General features: G+C 40.7%; 1 protein-coding gene and 1 long non-coding RNA gene across 2 annotated transcripts in view; one reads left to right on the top strand and one right to left on the bottom strand.

The window, feature by feature from the left end:
* The window catches only part of PLD5 (phospholipase D family member 5), a 356,225-nt gene that overhangs the window by 66,397 nt on the left and 266,078 nt on the right, over positions 1–23,750 (bottom strand). The gene's annotated exons all lie outside the window — the stretch shown is intronic.
* LOC117075226 lies at positions 7,521–10,687 on the top strand. The gene is made up of 3 exons (XR_004433884.1): positions 7,521–7,729; positions 9,967–10,048; positions 10,556–10,687. It is a non-coding gene; the product is annotated as an uncharacterized LOC117075226 (long non-coding RNA).

The raw sequence follows: 23,750 nt of genomic DNA, 5'->3' as shown, positions 1-23,750 counted from the left end.
CTATAAGTTCCTGACTGGGGCTGCTGCCTTTTTTTCAGAGATGCCCTTCCCAGAGGAGAAATCTGGCAGTCTGGCCACAGCGGCCTTCCTGAGCTCTGGTGGGCTCCGCCCGATTGGAACTTCCAGACAGGATAGCTTTGTTTGTTTACACTGTGAGGGTAAAACCACCTACTCAAGCCTCAGCAATGGGGACGCCCCTTCCCCCTCCAATCTCAAGCATCCCAGGTGGATCTCAGCCTCCTGGTGTGCCGGAAGTGAGAATTTCAAGGCATTGGATCTTAGTTTACTTGGTTTTGTTGGTGTGGGACCTGCTGAGCCAGACCACTTGGCTCCCTGGCTTCAGCCCCCTTTCCAGGGGAGTGAACGGTTCTGTCTCGCTGGCCTTCCAGGTGCCACTGGGGTATGGAAAAAAAGTCTCCTGCAGCTAGTTCAGTGTCTGCTGGAATGGCTGCCCAGTTTTCTGCTTGAAACCCAGGGCCCTGGTGCGGTAGGCACCAGAGGGAATCTCCTGGTCTGCGGGCTGCAAAGACCATGGGAAAAGCACAGTATCTGGGCCAGAGTGCATGGTTCCTCAGGCTCAGTCCCCCACAGCTTCCCTTGGGTAGGGGAGAAAATCCCCCAATCTCTTGCACTTCCCGGGTGAGGCAATGCCCCACCCTGCTTCCGCTCGCTCTCTGTGGGCCGCACCCACTGTCCAAGCAGTCCCAGTGAGATGAACTGGGTACCTCAGCTGGAAATGCAGAAATCACCTGCTTTCTGTGTCAATCTCACTGGGAGCTGCAGACCAGAGCAGTTCCTATTCAACTGTCTTGCCAGCAAGCTCCTATTTTCGCTTTGTCCTTTCAGTTTGAGTCATTTCTATTGACCTACCTTCAAGTTTTTTGATTCTTCCCTCAGCTGTGCCCACTCTACTGATAAACCTATTGAGAAAAAATCTTTTCTTTTTCATTTGTTGCATTTCCATTTAATCCTTTCTCATATGTTCTACATCTCTACTAAAATTAAGCATCAGTTTTAGCATGTTATCCACCTCAGCTATTAAAATCTTTAATATATTATAGTTTAACTTTCTTGGATGCTAGCTTCAATATCTGTTTCATATTTGAATCTAGATGTGCTAACTGCTTTGTGTTTTTCTTAATATATTGATATGCCCCATAACTTTTTAAAGGAAAGATGGATATCTTTTTTAAGACAGTATAGACGAAGGTAAATTGTTTTTATGCTTGATAATAAGGATTTATTTCTTTCTTCTAGGTGTTGGATATGGAAAGGTAAAGGTCATCTAGTTAAGATTTCAGTTGGGTTTGGATTTGTTGCTGCTATGCTTACTGTTAGTAAACCAAGGATTTTAAATTACCCTAGTGTTGACTTTGTGTTTAGGATGAGACATGGTTTGCAAGGTGGATGTTGTCAGTGTCTGCTCCACCCTCAGGTTAGGTCTCCCCTTTGCACTGCACCTCAATGGTGGTCTAGTAACGTGTTTGCTCCTTTTCTGGCAAGAAAATGCTATGCATTTGTTATAGAAAAATCTTTGTTTTTCTGATTAAGCTTTGATGTTAGGCAGCCACTGTGTTTATGGTTCTCCGAGGTGGGGCTTTCTCCGTGATCCTGCCCCAGACCTCCACCTGTAATATAGGTCTGTAATCACTGGGTATATCTGTCCCTACCCTCCGGGGTTGGAGGGCTTTCCGTGTCCTGCCCCAAGCTTCAATGGGTTTCTACCAGCAGCTTAATGTCAACAGACTTTGTTGTTCTTTCTCTAGTAGTTTACAGTGAAGAAAAGTCCAGGTAGGATTTCATGCCTTTTCTGCAGCAGCTGCTATTCTTCAACCCCAAGTTTATGCAATGGAGATGGCTTTTATAGAAATCTTACCAATTATTTTTGTGACAACTTGGTGAGGTCCATAGAGAAAACTCTAAGATTGGGTGCTATTTCTCCTTATGTCTATATTCCAGAGAGGCTGCAGATTCTCTTGGCAGACAACACTTGCTTTTAGCAATTCATTAAAAATATGAGCTGAATTTTTTTTTTTTTTTTGAGACAGGGTCTTGCTTTGTCACCCAGGCAGTGATACAATCATGGTTCACTGCAGCCTCAACCTCCTGGGCTCAAGCAATACTCTTGCCTCAGCCTCCCAAGTAGCCAGGACCACAGGCATGTGCCACCACATCTGGCTAATTTTTGTCTATTTTTTTTAGAGAGAGGGGACTCATTATGTTGCCTAGGCTGGTCTCAAACTCCTGGGCTCAAATGATTGTCCCACCTCGGCCTCTCAAAGCATTGGGATTATAGGCATAAGCCACTGTTCTCAACCTGAATTCTTTTCACCTATGTGTGGCAGTGTCTTCCTCAGATGAGTAAATGCTTATGTCCTGTCTCTTTATCCTTAGGTTTTGGATTAGTTTGTTACTCGGCAACATCAACTCTATGGTGTGTTCAAGAAAAGTTGTGAATTTGTAGATGGTTGGAATTTTTCTTCTTTCTAGCTTTCTCCATCCTATACAGATGACCCACAGGCTTTTAAAATCAGAAGTTAGTATTTAGAAATAACTATTTGAAATCTCTCATGTTAAAGAAGCTGAGACCTAGAGAGATCACACCCCTAACTCAACTATCACTGAGTTGTTCAACATAACAGGTGCATGTTAGAAGGGCAGAAAATTGGAAACAACCTAAATCACCCCTAGGATGTGGTTAAATAAATGACAATATGTCCATGTAAGTGAATATGTTATTGAGCCTTTCATGATTTTATAGATAACTTTATTGACACTGGAAAATGTGTATTTTGGCCGGGTGTGGTGGCTCTCGCCTGTTTATCCCAGCACTTTGGGAGCCCGAGGCAGGTGGATCACAAGGTCAGGAGTTTGAGACCAGCCTGGCCAACATGGCGAAACATCATCTCTACTAAAAATACAAAAGCTAGCCAGGTGTGGTGGCACGTGCCTGTAGTCCCAGCTACTCTGAAGGCTGAGGCAGGAGAGTCACTTGAATCCGGGAGATGGAGGTTGCCATGAGCTGAGATCGAACCACTGCACTCCAGACTGGGCAACAGAGTGAGAATCCATCTCAAAAAATAATAAGTAAAAAAATGTTTATTTCATGACTAAAGTGTAAACAGGAGATTATAAGATACTAGATACAATATGATTGCTTTTTATTGTAAGAAAAAAGTAATGGCAGCATATGGGGACTTATGGTATCTTGTTTTTATCAGTACAATAATATTTACTGCATTGTAAATCATAATAGATAATTTTATGCATTGTAGGTATAATCTATTGTATTAGTCTGTTCTCACGCTGCTAATAATTATAGACATACCTAAGACTGGGTAATTTATAAAGAAAAAGGCATTTAATGGACTCATAGTTCCACATGGCTGGGGAGTCCACATAATCATGGCGCAAGGCAGAGGAGGAGAAAGGCGTGTCTTACACGGCAGCAGGCAAGAGCGTGTGCAGGGGAACTCCCTTTTATAAAACCATCAGATCTCGTGAGACTTATTCACTATCATGAGAACAGCATGGGAAAGACCCGCCCTCCCACGAATGATGGGAGCTACAATATGAGATTTGGGTGGGGACACAGACAAACCATATCATCTATTTACAGCTATATAGAAGTATATGTACCTCTGGGAACAGAAAAAAAAAAGTATTAAAGTGGTTGAATTTGCAATGTATGTTTAAGTTTCCTATATTATAAAAATGAACATAATGTTTTGAGGAAAATATTCATTGTGAATATTTAAGTTTTGTCCAGAGGTCCTGAGTTGGATATGTGAGGTAAGATGCTCATGAACACCGCAGATAAATTGATGCACACACAGTCACAGCAGTTGATTCTGACTTAGGAACATTTCATTCTCCTTTCCTTGGTTCATTTTGGTGGGTAAGATCTCTTCCAGAAGTAACATACATCAAGAAAGAAGAGATTATACATGTCTAGCACGGACTGTCAGAAATATATTTGGTGCCCTTGATAATTTCTCAGAGCACCGGAGCTGATATGGCAAAGGGGAAGGAGAGATTCCTACTCCTGTTGATGACACTGGAACCTTGCAAGTTGGACATCTTGGAACAATAGACACAGCTGTTCGACCTCAAAGGTGGAGCAAACACTGTCATCTTCTGCATGTTGCAAAGACTAGTTATTGCCTATTTGGTAGGCAAAAAAATTAAATATTTGGCATAAGTTTTTTTAAAGTATAAAATGAATTGAGTCAAGAATTTGACATTTATTCAATTAACAAGTTGGGGTTGGAAGCTAAATTTAAATCTTACACAAAATGAAACTTCCAATTAAAATGTCAAAAGATTGACATCACAGAATGAAAGAACCAGGAACACTGGAAGCAGGGACCTTTGTTATTTTTATTCAATAGGAAGGAACATTTCTTTCTCCTCCGTATAAACTGGATGCTCTTTGTTGAGCACTGTCACTGTTAAAGTGCTTTTTCATTGTTACACTGCATCAATCGTTTCCCTGTGGCAGGGTACTAATTTATCAGTTGAAAAGTCACTAGGCAATGACTACAAACATTACAGGAAGCAGGTCAATATGATTATCGTCAGTCACTCTGTAACCAAGAAACCTAAAATGCAAAGAAAATGATGTAGCCTCAAGTCCCCAGGAAGCCAGTGTCTGCATTTATTGCCTAGATTTAGCTATTTTATTTTCTCAGTCCTTCAGACAACCTTAACGTATTAAAAAAATTGCCTAGGGATGAGATCTTAGTGATTGTCTACACAGAATGTATGTGTGTGTGTGGTTGAGTATTTCCAACAAACGTTGAGTTCTAGTTTCTCTTTCACAATCAAGGCCGTGATGCTAAAAAACTGCAAGAAGTTTTTCCCTGGTTCAGTTATACTTTTACAAATTTTGCAAAATGGTTCTCTGCTAAATTAGAATAGACAGCTCAAGCCATGCCAGAATCATAAAGCATGTGCATTATTATTCTTAGGTTAGACATATTTGGGGTGGAGGGTAGATGGTAGCATGGCAGCAAAATATTCTCTAACTCACCAAGATGGCGAATGTAAAAAAGAATGTCAGCAATAATCAATACCATTCTTCACAAAAATAGTAGGCAGAGATCCCGCAGCTTTCATACCCAGTTCATACTAATATCTACAGGTGTGTATTACTTTGTTCTGGTTCTGAATGTCATAAACATCTCAGGACTAGGAATTCATGGAAATATATGTGAAGAAAAAGAGAGAAAATACTTCCCTCAAGTCTTAATTGCTGAGAAGAGAGAAATCCTGTGTGGATTTTATTTTAATTGAATTAGAATTCAAAGAACAAGGGAGGGAAGAGGTGGAAAAGATGCTTAATCATCATGTCAGAAAAGAAACTCTTTCTAATAAATGTGAAATAGGACAATGATGTCATTGCTGTCCATTCATTCTATCTCCCAGCATTTTCCCTGTCTTTTTGGGTCTCAAGAATTTGGGCTGGGTTGACTAGGAATTCTCCACCATTCAGCAAAGTGGGGAGAGGAAGAAAAAGGTGAACAGAGATGGAAAAAGAAAAGAGAAAGGAAAAAAGTAGAAGAGAAGATGATCAAAGAGTAAGATTGAGCTGGGCAAAAGAGTCAGTCTCTTCACTGGAGAAAGGAAATAGTATCCTTTATTTCTTTTGTGTCTCCTAAAGAGAGAGATATGTGTTGTGTGTGTATTTATATATATTCCAGCAGATGTGAATAAGCCTCCAGCTGTCTATAAGTAATTTCATCCTTCAATTCCTTAATTCTGGCAAAGTTTGAGGCTTTTTAGGGAGTCAATTTTGAAGACCATGTATGTGCAAAGGATAAGTGACTGTCTGTGAAAGTCATTATCTTTATTTTTAAAGAGGCGTTTGGGTAAAGGAAGTCAAACTCCTAATACCCAGCCATTGGTCATGCATCTGAAAGCAGAAAAAAAAAAAAAAGAAAGAAATTCATGCAGTTGTATGCAATTATGGAAAGTGCAGAAAAACCATCTGTTCTTGGAAATAAAATCTTCCTCAATCCCCTGGATGTCAGAAGCCCAAGTGAATGTGGGGGAAGTGACTGTTAAAACTAATTTTGTATGTGAAAAGTATATATGCTTTATCCAAACGGAACTGCACACCCCTGGAAGGTTCTATTAAATTTTTTCCAGTGAATTGACAAATGTTTTTTACAAAACTATCTCCAGTATTGTTCTTGAAGCATGACTAGTCTCCAGATTCACTGATGGGCCATGTCAATCATCAGTACATGCACATGTATTTGCAAATGGAATTCAGGTCAAGAGCAAGACACTGTAAGCTTAAAAGGAAAGTTTTTGAAATGCAATGTTATTTATCTGTTTTAACATGTAAAAAGTAGATCAAGCATCCAGTGAGTTAGCAAATCTGACAGATGCAATGGGTTGATGATGGGTGTGGACAGAAAGGCTCCTCCCACCTCTACATTACCCCAGGAGTCTTCACTTTCACAACCTTCATTACACTACTTTTGGGAAGCACTGCCTAAGTTAGCTCATTTGAGCCTCCAGTTATTTCTCCAACTTAGTACACAGTTGCTTAGCACTTCTATACTTGATTTATATGTGATTAATTTCAAAGTATTTATATGTTACTTGTAAATCTTTGAGGGTGCTTTTCTGAGTTTCCTGCTGCTCTGCCTAAAATGCAAATTGTTTATAACCTTCCACGTGACTGTTTTCCCACCTGCCAGTATCGACCTAGCTTTATTTATTAGAACATTTATTATCTTACAAAAGCTTTTCCCTAAGGTGGAATAAAAACTCCACAGGGGATGATATAGTGGGGGTGAGAGGTCTCTCTCAGATGAAACAGCTTCCCACCTCTCCGCTTTTCATTCTCCTTTTTACTTACATTCCTTTCACAGAAGAAACTGTCCTTTTTTGAGAGGGAGCAAGAACAGGGCTTGATATTTTACTTAAGAAAAAAACTCAAATGATCAAGGTTTGAACTGTGATTATCATTATGCAGCCATATTTCTAGAACAAGCTGCTTTTACCATCTTGAGATTTCAATGACCTTTTGCAAGAAAGCATCTTCTCCAGTACAAGTTGTAACTTTTATTTATGGGAAATTTAAAAAAGATTGTCACATCCTTAGTCTGATAAATAGGTTGTGTGTGGCTTTAAAGGAAATAAGAAAAAGCCTGCCAGCAACCAGTGGGATGTAAAATATAGACTGTGAAAAAAAGCATGTCTCAAACCTTCACAATGGTAAACACTTGGAAACCAATGAACAACCCTTAGATTCTATTCTGACTGACAGGTGTGATTAAGGAAAAGATGAAAGCTGATGCTATTCTAAAATACAGTTGTAGTAAATTCTTATAAGTTTATGTTGTCTTGGCATCCCTTTTAAATTTAGGTTTAACTTTCTCATACCAAAAGCAGGGCTCAGTCATCCTTGATGCAATTTCCGTTGCTATACCACACCCAAATGGCTCAAGCTGGTGGCCAGAGATAAGAACTCAGAAGCACCTCTGTCACCTGCCTGACTAGATTCTTCGTTTTCCCAGTGTGCCCTTTCAGTGGGCCATTCAGGCATTTACCTGGGAATTTAAAGTGACACACACCCTATTCGCTTGTACAAACTACCAGCTGCCATGCATTCTCCAACTCTGCCTGACTTCTCAATCCTTCCTTGCATAACCCCGGGATGAAGCACTTCTCCACATCGCACCCTGACTCTTTCTGCTGTCCTTGCCCAGGATCTGTAAGTAAAAGTCTTTGAACTTGCTTCCTGTTGTGGTGGTGTATTGAATTTGCACCATCTGAAGAACCAGGGGCTGTCCCAGGCTGGATTTTCCCTGGGAAACTGGGGAAAACACAAGGTTGGGCTCCCAGTGCCAGAACTATGGTCAGGGAGGCGTAAACTGGACATGGGTCAGACAAGAGCCACAAGGGCATCTGCCAGCATAAACAAGCTCCCTGTGTGAGAGACCCTCCTGGTCACAGGTGGGACAACTGGGCATTAGGCTGTCCTCCAGTCAAAAGAAGCATCCCACAAAAGGCACACAGCAAACATCGACGTTCAGCTCCCCTTCATTTCCTGTTAGGACAGGGTGGCTGCCACTCTGGTGCTGAAACCCCAAGTTAGCTGGGCCCTCTGAAAACAACACTTGCCTCTATTTACCCATGTTCATGCACATGTGTGCGTGTACACACACACAGCCTGACGGGAGCCACTGCATACCACTAGGCTTTTCTCTTTGGCACAGATGCATCATTCAACTCCCAAGCCGGAAACAAATCCCAAGATTATTAAAAGTGAATATGTCAGGGAATACACTGATTTTATTCAGCAAGTGACTTTCCACCTCTTTAGTTACTGACTCATTATGCTCTCCTTGCATATCACTAATAGTTATGGAACTTTTTTTCTAACTAATTCACATATGTGACATCTCCTACATTTTACTTGAAGTTATTGACCAAATAGATGCTGACTGATAACATAGTTTTTCAGGAAGAAAGTTAACTTGGGGAAAATGGAGAAATTAATCCTTCTTTAAAATTCACAGACTAGTGATATATTTTATGAGCCACTGTAGTTAGTGGTATGATATGCTTGAATGTCCATTGAGTTGAGTTGTACATGTAATTCTGTTACTGATAAAATGAAAGGTCCAAAGAATGAAGCCTAATTTGCCTTTATAAATTAGATTTACCATTATTCCTACTATAAAGTCATAGTCACTTGCTTTCTGGTAGCCTTTTGAGAGTGAGAGACATAATAATGATAATGATAGTAATAATAACAATGATAAATAGCAGCCATGTTGGCTATAACAGGGTCCTGGGTAGACACAGTGACTGATAGCAGCATTCACAGTGACAACTATAATAACTATAATTGTTCTCATGCTGCTAATAAAGACATATCTGAAACTGGGTAATTGATAAAGAAAAAGAGGTTTAATGGACTCACAGTTCCACATGGCTGGGAAGGCCTCACAATCATGGCAGAAGGCAAAGGAGGAGCAAGGGCACATCTTACATGGCAGCAGGCAAGAGAAAGCATGTGTGGGGGAACTGCCCTTTATGAAAGCATCAGATCTCGTGAAACTTATTCATTATCATGAGAACAGCATGGGAAAAACCCATTTCCATGATTTAATTACCTCCCACCAAGTCCCTTCCATTACACGTGGGGATTATGGGAGCTACAATTCAAGATGAGATTTGGGTGGGGACACAATCAAACCATATCACTAACATTTATGGAACCTTTAATAACTGCCTGATAAAGTTCCAAGTATTTCACATATGTGATATTGTTAAGATATGTGATATTGTTAAGTCCTCACAAAAACACTGAGTATCAGGCTTTCATCTCCATTTTACAAAAGAGGCAACCAAGGCACAGAGAGGTACAGAAACTTACCCAAATTCACACATCCAGTAAATATATCCATAGATGTGGATTGCCTATGTGAAAACAGTGTGTGTCGTGCATCATGGTAGATGTAAAAACAAAATAATTTGGCATATATTACATACCCTTTTGCGCAGAGATTTAGGTGGGCAATTTGCTCATTCACATGTGTTTACATTGCTGCATATAAATGAATGTTTGCTTGAGGAGGAAGTGGTTCCTCACCAGGTTGCACAACAAAATATACTGAGCAAGTATTTTCAAAATGCACATGCTGAGGTGCCACTGCAAATCAATGGAACCAGAATCTCCAGCATTTACAAAAACAAACACTCAGTGAGAATGATGCAGCTTGATTAAGAACAGCTGGTCTTTTAGTAATCTCATAGATGTTTGTTTCTCCATGTCATCATAATGGTTAACAATCGCCTTTAAAGTCTTTGATTGAACACAAATAATACATTAATTGGACTAACAAATCAAACATGCATGTCTTTATACTACCAGGGTAATATGAACATGTCACCAGTGAAATTTTTTGTTTTCATTTAATGAATACTTCTTTGATTATTTAGTCTGGTAACTATCAGCATATCAAAGAAGATGTGAAAAGAAGCACTTTGAAGCTACAAGAACTCCACTGCAGCCTAGGCAGAGGTGAGATGACAAAAATGTTTGGCCAAAATAGTTTTGGCAACGAGAGCTTTTCTTAAGTCCAAGTTTATAGTAATAAGTAAGAATATATATAATAATTCCTTATTAAACAACACAAATTTAAGATTACAGTAATTTGGGGTTACAGAATACATTTCCACTATTTATAAAGTGAGAGCCTCTTAAAAGTTTTGGAGCATTCATCTTTAACTCAGTGAAAGGTACCAATATATTTTGAGTACCACTGATGATATGCAAACCAAGCTTGTTAGGAATGAGTTATTGGCTCATTAAAACAACAGTCAGCTGCTAAACATCTGTTTGACAATTGGATCTGAGGCTGCTTTGATGTGGTATATGAAGTACGCATTTTAAAACAGTAAAATAGCACTTCTTTAAAGGTATTCTATATGTCAGACTTCACTCATTCACACAGCTTATCCATAAGTTTTTAATGAATGAAGTTTTTTTTTTGTACCATCCCCCATGATTCCATTATTGAATGTTCAGAATGAACTTCTGGACCTCTGCTACTTACAAAGACAAAGAAAAGGGAGAAGAGAGAAGGCCCTAATGAATTTATGCCCATAACATAAGTAATTAAGAATTTCAAATGACTCCATGGGGCTGGGAGTGCTTTAATTCCCCCATAAACAATGTATATTAATACTGAAAGGCCTTTCTTAATACACATGAAGGCTACCTTTCTTGGGCAACCATTAGTATCCCCCAAAACATGGAAAAACGGTATGGCTGGAAAGATGGCTAAATAGGAGGAGCTCCGGTCTGCAGCTCCCAGCAAGATTGACACAGAAGGCAGGTGATTTCTTCATTTCCAACTGAGGTATCAGGTTCATCTCAATGGGAATGGCTTGACAGTGGGTGCAGCCCATGGAGAGTGAGCCAAACCAGGGTGGGGTGTCACCTCACCTGGGAAGTGCAAGGGGTCAGGGAATTTTCTCCCCTACCCAAGGGAAGCCGTGAGGCACTAAGCCTGAGGAACCCTGCACCTCAGCCCTGATACTGCACTTTTCCCACAGTCTTCAAAACCCATAGACCAGGAGGTACCCTCCAGTGCCTACCCCACTAGGGCCCTGGGTTTCAAGCACAAAACTGGGTTACCATTCGGGCAGACACTGAACTAGCTGCAGGAGATTTTTTCCATACCCCAGTGGTGCCTGGAACGCCAGCGAGACAGAACTGTTCACCCCCCCTGGAAAGGAGGCTGAAGCCACGGAGCCAAGTGGTCTGGTTCAGTGGGTCCCAACCCCATGGAGCCCAGCAAGCTAAGATCCACTGGCTTGAAATTGTCACTGCCAGCACAGCAGCAGTCTGAGATCAACCTGGGATGCTCGAGCTTGGTTGGGGGAGGGGAGTCCACCATTGCTGAGGCTTGAGTAGGTAGTTTTACCCTCACAGTGTAAACAAAACCACCAGGAAGTTCGAACTGGGTGGAGCCCACCGCAGCTCAGCTAGGCTGCTATGGCCAAACTGCCTCTCTAGATTTCTCCTGTCTGGGAAGGGCCTCTCTGAAAAAAAGACAGCAGCCCCAGTCAGGGACTTATAGATAAAACCCTCATCTCCCTGGGACAGAGCACCTGGGGGAAGGCGCAGCTGTGGGCACAGCTTCAGCAGACTTAAACGCCCCTGCCCAACAGCTCTGAAGAGAGCAGCAGACCTCTCAGCATAGCCGTTTGAGCTTTGCTAAGGGTCAGACTGCCTCTTCAAGTTAGTCCCTGACTCTCATGTGTCCTGACTGGAAGACAACTCCCAGGTGGAGCCAACAGATATCTCATGCAGGAGAGCTCCAACTGGCTTCTGGCACGTGCTCCTCAGATGAAGATTCAAGAAAAAAGAACAGGCAGCAATCTTTGCTGTTCTGCAGCCTCTGCTAGTGATACCCAGGCAAACAGGGTACAGAGTGGACCTCTAACAAACTCCAGCAGACCCACAGCAGAGGGACCTGTTAGAAGGAAAACTAACAAACAAAAAGGAATAGCACATCCACTCAGAAACCCCATGGGAAGATCACCAACAACAAAGACCAAAGGCAGATACATCCATGAAGATGGGGAGAAACCAGTGCAAAAAGGCTGAGTATTCCAAAACCCAGAACACCTCTTCTCCAAAGGATCACATGTCCTCAACAGCAAGAGAACAAAACTGGATGGAGAATGAGTTTGATGAATTGACCATAAGTAGGCTTCAGAAGGTGGGTGATAACAAACTCCCCTGAGCTAAAGGAGCATGTTCTAACCCAATGCAAGGAAGCTAAGAACCTTGAAAAAAGGTTAGACAAATTGCTAACTAGAATATCCAGTTTAGAGAAGAACATAAATGACCTGACGGAGCTGAAAAACACAGCACGAGAACTTCGTGAAGCATACACAAGTATCAATAACCAAATCGATCAAGCGGAAGAAAGGATATCAGAGAGTGAAGATCAACTTAATGAAATAAAGCTAGAAGACAAGATTAGAGAAAAAAGAATGAAAAGGAATGAATAAAACCTGCAAGAAATCCAGGACTATGTGAAAAGACCAAATCTACACTTGATTGGCGTACCTGAAAGTGACAGAGAAAATGGAACCAAGCTGGAAAACACTCTTTAGGATATTATCCAGGAGAACTTCCCAACCTAGCAAGACAGGCCAACATTCGAATTCAGGAAATACAGAGACCATCACAAAGATACTCCTTGAGCAGAGCAACCCCGAGACACATAATCGTCAGATTCAACAGCGTTGAAACGAGGTAAAAAATGTTAAGGCCAGCCAGAGAGAAAGGTCGAGTTACCCACAAAGGGAAGCCCATCAGACTAACAGCAGATCTCTCTGCAGAAACCCTACAAGCCAGAAGAGAGTGGGGCCAATATTCAACATTCTTAAAAGAATTTTCAACTCAGAATTTCATATCCAGCCAAACTGAGCTTCGTAATTGAAGGAGAAATAAAATCCTTTACAGACAAGCAAATGCTGAGAGATTTTGTCACAACTAGGCCTGCCTTACAGGAGCTCTTGAAGGAAGCATTAAACGTGGAAAGGAACACCCAGTACCAGTCGGGTGTTTTGCAAAAATATACCAAATTGTAAAGATCATCGACACTAGGAAGAAACTGCATCTACTAATGGGCAAAATTATCAGTTAGCATCATAATGATGGGATCAAATTCACACATAACAATATTAACCTTAAATGTAAACGGGCTAAATGTCCCAATTAAAAGATACAGACTGGAAAATTGGACGAGAGTCAAGACCCATCAGTGTGCTGTATTCAGGAGACCCATCTCACATGGAAAAAAAACACATAGGCTCTAAATAAAGAGATGGAGGAATATTTGCCAAGCAAGTGGAAAGCAAAAAACGAGCAGGAGTTGCAATCCTAATCTCTAATAAAACAGACTTTAAACCAAAGATCAAAAAAGACAAAGAAGGGCATTACATAGTGGTAAAGGGATCAATGCAACAAGAAGAGCCAACCATCATAAATATATATGCACCCAATACAGGAGCACCCAGATTCATAAAGCAAGTTCTTAGAGACCTACAAAGAGACCTAGACTCCCACACAATAATAGTGGGAGACTTTAACACCCCACTATCAATATTAGACCAATGAGACAGAAAATTAACAAGGATATTCAGGACTTGAACTCAGCTCTGGACCAAGCAGACCTAATAGACATCTAAGAACTCTCCACTCCAAATCAACAGAATATACGTGCTTCGCAGCACCTCAATGCACTTATTCTAAAATTGACCACATAAATGGAAGGAAAACACTCCTCAGCAAATGAAAAAGAACAGAAATCATAACAGTCTCTCACACTACAGTACAATCAAATTAGAACTCAGGATTAAGAAATTCACTCAGAACTGCACAACTACATGGAAACTGAACAACCTGCTCCTGAATGACTACTGGGTAAATAACAAAATGAAGGCAGAAATAAAGATGTTCTTTGAAACCAATGAGAACAAAGATACAATGTACCAGAATCTCTGGGACACACTGAAAGCAGTGTGGAAAGGGAAACTGATAGCACTAAATGCTCACAAGAGAAAGCAGGAAAGATCTAAAATCGACACCATAACATCACAAAAGAACTAGAGAAGCAAGAGCAAACAAATTCAAAAGCTAGCAGAAGACAAGAAATAACTAAGATGGGAGCAGAAGTGAAGGTGATAGACACACAAAAAACCCCTTCAAAAAAATCAATGAATCCAGGAGCTGGATTTTTGAAAAGATCAACACAATAGATAGACTGCTAGCCAGATTAATAAAGAAGAAAAGAGAGAAGAATCAACTAGACACAAGAAAAATGATAAAGGAGATATTACCGCAGATCCCAGAGAAATACAAACTACCATCAGAGAATACAATACCCACCTCTACACATATAACCAGAAAATCTAGAAGAAATGGATAAATTCCTGGACACATACACCCTCCCAAGTCTAAACCAGGAAGAAGTCAAATCCCTGAATAGACCTATAACAAGTTCTGAAATTGAGGCACTAATTAATAGCCTACTAACCAAAAAAAAAAAAAAAAAAAAAAAAAAGTCCGGGACCAGATGGATTCACAACCAAATTCTACCAGAGGTACAAAGAGGAGATGGTACCATTCCTTCTGAAACTATTCCAAACAATAGAAAAAGAGGGGATCCTCCCTAACTCATTTTATGAGGCCAGCATCATCCTGATACCAAAACCTGGCAGAGACACAGCAGAAAGAGAAAATTTCAGGCCAATATCCCTGATGAACATGGATGCAAAAATCCTCAATAAAATACTGGCAAACTAAATCTGGCAGCATATCAAAAAGCTTATCCACCACGATCAAGTCGGCTTTGTCCCTGGGATGCATGGCTGGTTCAATATATGCAAATCAATAAATGTAATACATCAGATAAACAGAACCAATGACAAAAACCACATGATTATCTCAATAGATGCAGAAAAGGCCTTCGACAAAATTCAACACCCCTTCATACTAAAAACTCTCAATAGACTAGGTATCAGTGGAACATATCTCAAAATAATAAGACCTATTTATGATAAACCCACAGCCAATATCATCCTGAATGGGCAAAAACTGGAAGCATTCCCTTAAAACCAGCACAAGACAAGGATGCCCTCTCTCACTACTCCTATTCAGTCTAGTATTGGAAGTTTTGGCCAGGGCAATCAGGCAAGAGAAAGAAATAAAGTGTATTCAAATAGGAAGAGAGGAAGTCAAATTGTCTCTGTTTGCAGAAGACATGATTGTGTATTTAGAAAACACCACTGTCTCAGTGCAAAATCTCCTTAAGCTGATAAGCAACTTCAGCAAAGTCTCAGAATACAAAATCAATGTGCAAATATCACAGGTATTTCTATACACCAATAATAGACAAACAGCCAAATCATGAGTGAACTCCCATCTGCAATTGCTACTAATAGAATAAAATACCTAGGAATAGAACTTACAAGGGATGTGAAGGACCTCTTCAAGGAGAACAACAAACCACTGCTCAAGGAAATAAGAGAGGACACAAACAAAAAACATCCCATACTCATGGATAGGAAGAATCAATATCATGAAAATGGCCATACTGGCCAAAGTAATTTATAGATTCAATGCTATCCCCATCAAGCTACCATTGACTTTCTTCATAGAACTGGAAAAAACTACTTTAAACTTCATATGGAACCAAAAAAGAGCCCGCATAGCCAAGACAATCCTAAGCAAAAAGAATAAAGCTGAAGGTATCATGCTACCTGACTTCAAACTATACTACAAGGCTACAGTAACCAAAACAGCATGGTACTGGTACAAAAACAGAGATATAGAACAATGGAACAGAACAGAGCCCTCAGAAATAACACCACACATCTACAACCATCTGATCTTTGACAAACCTGACCCAAAGAAGCAATGGGGAAAGGATTCCCTATTTAATAAATGGTGTTGGGAAAACTGGCTAGCCATATGCAGAAAACTGACACTGTACTCCTGCCTTACAGTTTATACAAAAATTAACTTAAGATGGATTAACGACTCAAACATAAGATGGAAAACCACAAAAATCCTAAAAGAAAACCTAGGCAATACCATTCAGGACATAGGCATGGGCAAAGACTTCATGTCTAAAACACCAAAAGCAATGGTAACAAAAGCCAAAATTGACAAATGGGATCTAATTAAACTAAAGAGCTTCTGCACAGTAAAAGAAACTATCATCACGTGAGCAGGCAACCTACAGAATGAGAGAAAATTTTTGCAATCTAACCCTTTGACAAAGGGCTAATATCCAGAATCTACAAAAAACTTAAACAAATTTACAAGAAAAAAAAAACATCAAAAAGTGTCCAAAGGATATGAATAGACACTTCTCAAAATAAGACATTTCTGCAGCCAACAAACGTATGAAAAAAAGCTCATCATCACTGGTCATCAGAGAAATGCAAATCAAAACCACGATGAGATACCATCTCATGCCAGTTAGTATAGGGATCATTAAAAAGCCAGGAAACAACAGATGCTGGAGAGGATGTGGAGAAATAGGAAAGCTTGTACACTGTTGGTGGGAGTGTAAATTAGTTTAACCATTGTGGAAGACAGTGTGATGATTCGTCAAGGATCTAGAACCAGAAATACCATTTGACCCAGCAATTCCATTACTGGGTATATACCCAAAGGATTATAAATCATTCTACTATAAAGACACATGCACATGTATGTTTATTGCGGCACTGTTCACAATAGCAGTCCAAATGTACATCAATGATAGACTGGATAAAGAAAATGTGGCACATATATAGCATGGAATACTATGGAGCTATAAAAAAAGAGTTCATGTCCTTTGCAGGGACATAGATGAAGCTGGAAACCATCATTCTAATCAAACTAACACAAGAACAGAAAATCAAACACCGCATGTTCTCACAAGTGGGAGTTGAACAATGAGAACAGATGGACACAGGGAGGGTAACATCACATACTGGGGCCTGTTGGGTGGTGGGGGGCTATGGGAGGGATAGCATTAAGAGAAATACCCAATGTAGGTGATGGGTGCAGCAAAACTCCATGGCACATGTATATCTATGCAACAAACCTGCGCGTTTTGTACATGTACCCTAGAACTTATAAAAATAAAAAAAAGTTTGCACTGAAGAGCAAACAAAAACCACAACAATTCCAGATAAATGTTTTTAAATTAGAGTAGGTCAACCTAATTAATTGTTTTCTGCTTTTCAGACTGGCAAGTTTTGAGAATATCATAATTTTCCATAAAATCTATAAATAAATATTCCTCTTTCAAAAGGAGTGCAGGGCCCCCTTTGCTGGGATCCAGGAACAAAGCTAACAAGGCCTTCAGACAGGGGATTTCCACTGATCCTTTGTCACTACCGAGCCCAAAAGTGCATGGGCAGCAAGTTACCAAATCGCCTTCCGTAAGGTCTACAAACCCATCTGGGACACAGGCAAGTCTGGTGCAAACAAAGATTCAGGCTCTGACATTGGGGGCCTAGGCTGGATGCGAATTGCCAGTCTTTTACCATTGGGCTGGTGCCCACTTCTTGAAATAGGTGCTAATCAACGGTCTGCATTTAGATAAAATGGGTTAATTGATAACAAATGTATGCATTCCCTGAGCTATCTTTGGTACTGAACAATGATTTCTTTCTATTTTTTTTTTTATTATACTTTAAGTTCTAGGGTACATGTGCACAACGTGCAGGTTTGTTACATATGTATACATGTGCCATGTTGGTGTGCTGCACCCATTGACTCGTCATTTACATTAGGTACATCTCGGATTTCTAACAACCCTCCAGGTTAAAGCTTATCCAGCATCTAGAACTATATAATATCTTCACCCAGTCTCTATGTGCTGAAATGCTATTGTGATTGCCCATATATACACTTGCCATTTATATGTTCATTATAAACCTTTAGCTATTCCATCTTTCTGTACGTATTATTGGTGCTCTAACCTATCTTGTGTTCCAGCTTCCAGACTTCCCATGTTCCAACTCCACTTCTGCTGGAGGCAGAATAGAAACCCCGTCAGTTATCATAACTCAGTAAGTCCCAGCACAATGCACTTGCATTGCTCTTCTCTGTGAGGTCCCTCACTGTGTCCTGGAGAGAAAAGAAGCTTTTAACATGAGAATTTTTCTTCACAAATCCATCATAAGGCTATCTTTTTCTTCCTAGATGCTTTCCAATGACTACTCTGGTGCTGACTTTCCCAGGCTATTTTCAAAGCATAGGTTTTCAGGAAGACAAGATGGTGGTGTTGCAATGATTCTGTTCAGAGAAAAGGATGTTCATATTCTGCCAGCTACAAATGCATTAATTAACACTCAAATCACAATGAAGTCTCCACAGAATCACAAGCTGCTGCCATGTTGCAGAATCTGTTATGATAGAGTGAAACAAAAATGATGATTGACTTTAGAAAATAAGTACTACATTCCACCCTATCAAGAAGCCACTGATCCCTCCATATGTCTAGAAAGGACATAAACATGTTCTAATTCAGAAAAATGGCTGACTTTGTGTCTTTACATTCTACTCCAGTGCAAAGATACTTTGCTGTGGGATGGAAAACAGTTCGAGGCTGATTATCAGAGTCCTCTTCAACACTGCAGTACCTCCAGAAATTCCCCAGGGAACACGCAGACACTTGCCAACGGGGAGCTGAATATTCAGGGAACCCTGAAGAGAATATTTGAATTGTTATATCCAGTTGTTCATCTACTTGTTTTATACAATTGCATGAGCAATCACTTGCAGGTGAGCCACTCATGCAGCACAATGTGGGAGGCCACAGAGTGGCGTGAGTGGGGCAATTACCTTCTCTCCTGGAGACTTTTATGGTGTAGATTTCTTGTGCCCCCAATCAGAACATTGCAAACCCTAGGGAAGCATCGGGGACAGACCCTTAGCAAGATGTCCCGTTATTTTCAGCAAGGCAGTGAACTAATGGGGACAAGGGGAGCAGAGGGAGCATTCTGTTCCAGGGCAATCAAAGGAGGCTTTGTCTGCAGGGAATTTAAAAATAAATTCCAAAAGCTCAGTTGGTTTATCTGGTACCAGCAATTCTAAACAATGTCAGTGATTAAAGACTCTTTTGACAGGCAGAGGACTCGATTTCTTCCCACCCCTATTCTCTCAGTCCCTCACTGTCAGCCACTGCTGCGCTGCTGTGAAGATACTCAATGCTGTGTTACCCTTGTGTTCTTTGGATTTGCCTGAGCCTGTGCTGCCCTGGGCTGTGGTTTCTAACCAGAAATCACTGTAGGTAGCATAGGTAGAATTGAGTGTGTATAGGCCAGGCACGGTGGGTCACGTCTGTAATCCCAGCACTTTGGGAGGCCGAGGTGGGCAGATCACTTGAGGTCAAAAGTTTGAGACCATCCTGGCCAGCAAGGTGAAACCCCATCTCTACTAAAAATACAAAAATTAGCCGGGCATGGTGGTGCATGGTCGTGGTCCCAGCTACTCGGGAGGCTGAGGTAGGAGAATTGCTTGAAGCCAGGAGGCAGAGATTGCAGTGAGCTGAGATTTTGCCACTGCACTCCAGCCTGGGCGACAGAGCGAGACTCTGTCTCAAAACAAAACCAGAATTGTGTGTGTGTGTGTGTGTGTGTAGGGAGGACAGTTCATGGTTAACCTGTGAGCTACTTTCAGTGTTTCAAATATCATCACACTTCCATTGCACACTCACTAAAATCTCAAGTGCTTTTGCTTTTAGTTTAATTATTTAAACACAGCAGGGTAATGCTTTTGCAGGGTGGTGAGTGGTACACACAGGCGTTGGGATCAGGCTGACCTAGGTGGGGTCCTGGCTCTGTCACTGACCAGATGTAAGCCTTGGGAAACTAGGGCACTCATTGTGAGATGCAGATATTCCTATATTTCAGCCTACCTTACAAAGAGCTAGAAGAGGGCTAGAGGAAATAAGTGTAAAATATCCTATATAGGGCTGAAGACACAGGAAATACTCAGTAAATTGTAGCTTTTATTACATACTGACCAGAAGCTGTTATTGACACTTATTTCAATAGTTGTGTATATATGCATATATCAATATATATTTTGACACTTATTTCAATAGTTGTGTATATATGCAATATATCAATATATATTAATGAGACAATAGAATATCCTAGGTTTCCATTCCCCTCCCTGCAATATCAATGAAGAGATGTGTGTTGAGTAATGATAGTGCCAAACTATATTAGTTCCTTAAAAAAAGGAATTAGAAAAAAAATATCAAAATATAAGGTCTATAGGGAAGATAACAATATTTTTGCCAGAGAAAAATGTTCTAAAATAGTGGTTCTCAAACTTGAATGTGCATAGGAATCACCTGGATGGCTTATTAGAATTAAATTTCTGGCTCCAGAGTTTCTATTTAATAGGTCTGTGTTGGAACTCAAGGATTTGCCAGGTGGGGTGGGCGTGGTGGCTCATGCCTGTAATCCCAGTACTTTGGGAGGAGGATCGCTTGAGCTCAGGAGTCTGAGATCAGCCTGGGTAACATAGGGAGACCCTGTCTTTATAAATAATTTTGAAAAATTAACCAGGTGTTACGGTGCGTATCTATGTTCCAGATACTTGGGAAGCTGAGGCAGGAGGGTCACCTGAGCCCAGGAGGTCAAGGCTGCAGTGAGCTGAGATCATGCCACTGCACTCCAGCCTGGGCGACAGAGCGAGACTCTGTCTCAAAACAAAACCAGAATTGTGTGTGTGTGTGTGTGTGTGTAGGGAGGACAGTTCATGGTTAACCTGTGAGCTACTTTCAGTGTTTCAAATATCATCACACTTCCATTGCACACTCACTAAAATCTCAAGTGCTTTTGCTTTTAGTTTAAATTATTTAAACACAGCAGGGTAATGCTTTTGCAGGGTGGTGAGTGGTACACACAGGCGTTGGGATCAGGCTGACCTAGGTGGGGTCCTGGCTCTGTCACTGACCAGATGTAAGCCTTGGGAAACTAGGGCACTCATTGTGAGATGCAGATATTCCTATATTTCAGCCTACCTTACAAAGAGCTAGAAGAGGGCTAGAGGAAATAAGTGTAAAATATCCTATATAGGGCTGAAGACACAGGAAATACTCAGTAAATTGTAGCTTTTATTACATACTGACCAGAAGCTGTTATTGACACTTATTTCAATAGTTGTGTATATATGCATATATATCAATATATATTTTGACACTTATTTCAATAGTTGTGTATATATGCATATATATCAATATATATTTAATGAGACAATAGAATATCCTAGGTTTCCATTCCCCTCCCTGCAATATCAATGAAGAGATGTGTGTTGAGTAATGATAGTGCCAAACTATATTAGTTCCTTAAAAAAAGGAATTAGAAAAAAAATATCAAAATATAAGGTCCATAGGGAAGATAACAATATTTTTGCCAGAGAAAAATGTTCTAAAATAGTGGTTCTCAAACTTGAATGTGCATAGGAATCACCTGGATGGCTTATTAGAATTAAATTTCTGGCTCCAGAGTTTCTATTTAATAGGTCTGTGTTGGAACTCAAGGATTTGCCAGGTGGGGTGGGCGTGGTGGCTCATGCCTGTAATCCCAGTACTTTGGGAGGAGGATCGCTTGAGCTCAGGAGTCTGAGATCAGCCTGGGTAACATAGGGAGACCCTGTCTTTATAAATAATTTTGAAAAATTAACCAGGTGTTACGGTGCGTATCTATGTTTCCAGATACTTGGGAAGCTGAGGCAGGAGGGTCACCTGAGCCCAGGAGGTCAAGGCTGCAGTGAGCTGAGATCATGCCACTGCACTCCAGCCTGGGTGACAGAGGGAGACTAGGTCTCAAAAAAAAAAAAAAATTCCCAGGTGGTAAGGCAGCTGCTGCTCCTGGTCTAAGGATGGTGCTGAGAACCACTGTGCTAGAAGTCAGTACTTCTAGACTTCAACATGCACACAAATCACCTGGGGTGATTTGAACTTATTAAAATTTAGACTCTCATTCAATAGGTCGGAGGAAGGGCATGAGAATTCTGCATTTCTAACAAGCTCTCAGATGATGCCAATACTGCTGGTCTGCAGATCACACTTGGAGTAGCAAGGCAGTAGGGCTGCTATGTCTGATACAGTAGTGAAAAGCCACATGTAGCTATTGAACCCTTAAAATGTGACTAGACCCAGTGGACAAATGTTCATATGTGTAAAATACACACTGGATTTAGGAGACTTAGTATCAATAATGTAAAATATATCGATAATTTTTAATATTGATGTGTTGGGTTAAATATTTTTTGGCTTAAAATTTTTTTTAACATGCAGAAGATTTAGCATAACATACATGGTCTCATTATATTTCTATTGGATAGCACTGCTGTAGAGAGCATTAAGCAGCCTCTGCCTCCTGAGCCCAACACTATTCTTGAAGCAGCTCCAATGTGCCACTGACTGCTTTGTAAAAATGTCTCTTCAATGTCTTTATTTTTTTTTTTTTTTTTAGACAGAGTCTCACTCTGTCACCAGGCTGGACTGCAGTGGCAAGATCTCCGTTCACTGCAACCTCTGCCTCCCAGGTTCAAGCGATTCTTTTGCCACAGCCTCCTAAGTAGCTGGGACTACAGGTGCACACCACCATGTCTAGCTAATTTTTGTATTTTTAGTAGAGACGGGTTTCACCACGTTGGCCTGGATGGTCTCGATCTCTTGACCTCATGATCCGCCTGCCTCGACCTCCCGAAGTGCTGGGAAAATACTTCTTTCAAAGTCAAAAATCTTCAATGGTTCTCCACTGTAGAAAAGATAAACCTTAAACTTTTAAATTTAGCATCCCAGGCCATCCACAGTCTACACAATCTTCTTTGCCAATGTACGTATCCCTAAAGACAGAGCTCAAAAGTATTTGCTGTTTGATTGATTAATGATGATTCTGATCCATATTTTAAAGGGAGAAGTCAATTGGCCTTGCCTGACATCTGCCTCTCCTCTCATGAAGTTGTTCCCCGCACATCTGGAAGCCTTGCAGGTCTGGGAGCTAATGAATCCTCTCCCAGTGGCAAATAACTCACAATTGCTCTGTCACTCAGGTTAAACGCAACAAGTGAAACTTTCTGATACTTGGCCATCGGTATCCCTAAGAAACCAAATACATTTTTTTTTGTTTGTTTCTCCAGAGGCATTCTCCAAATTGGTGTGAGTTTTAAGTGTTTTTGAAAAACTGTTGACTTTTAAAACTATTCTGAGATTATTTATACGTAACCTGTATCTCTCTATCTGTGTCATCTCCAGGGCTTATTCCCGACCTTTCCTTGCACCCCTTGATTACATGTCATCTTCACTTTGTGATGGTCTTTGTTCCCAAATTCTCAAATACAATCAAGGGCAAATAGAAAGCCAACTATAGCACTGGCAGGGCGCAGTGGCTCACGCTTGTAATCCCAGCACTGTGGGAGGCTGAGGCAGGTGGATCACTTGACATCAGGAGTTCAAGATCAGCCTGGCCAACATGGTGAAACCCCATCGCTACTAAAAATACAAAAATTAGCCAGGTGTGGTGGTGGGCACCTGAAATCCCAGCTACTTGGGAGGCTGAGGCACAGGAATCACTTGAACTCACGCCACTGCACTCCAGCCTGGGCGACAGAGCAAGACTCTGTCTCTAAAAAATAAAAAATAATAAAAAAATTTAAAAGCCAATCATAGTACCAT

This window comes from Trachypithecus francoisi, unplaced genomic scaffold, assembly GCF_009764315.1.
Source record: "Trachypithecus francoisi isolate TF-2019V2 unplaced genomic scaffold, Tfra_2.0 Lachesis_group5, whole genome shotgun sequence".
Classification (NCBI taxonomy): Eukaryota; Metazoa; Chordata; class Mammalia; order Primates; family Cercopithecidae; genus Trachypithecus; species Trachypithecus francoisi.
The sequence above is the reverse complement of the archived record's forward strand: the minus strand, read 5'-3'. Positions and strand labels throughout refer to the sequence as shown.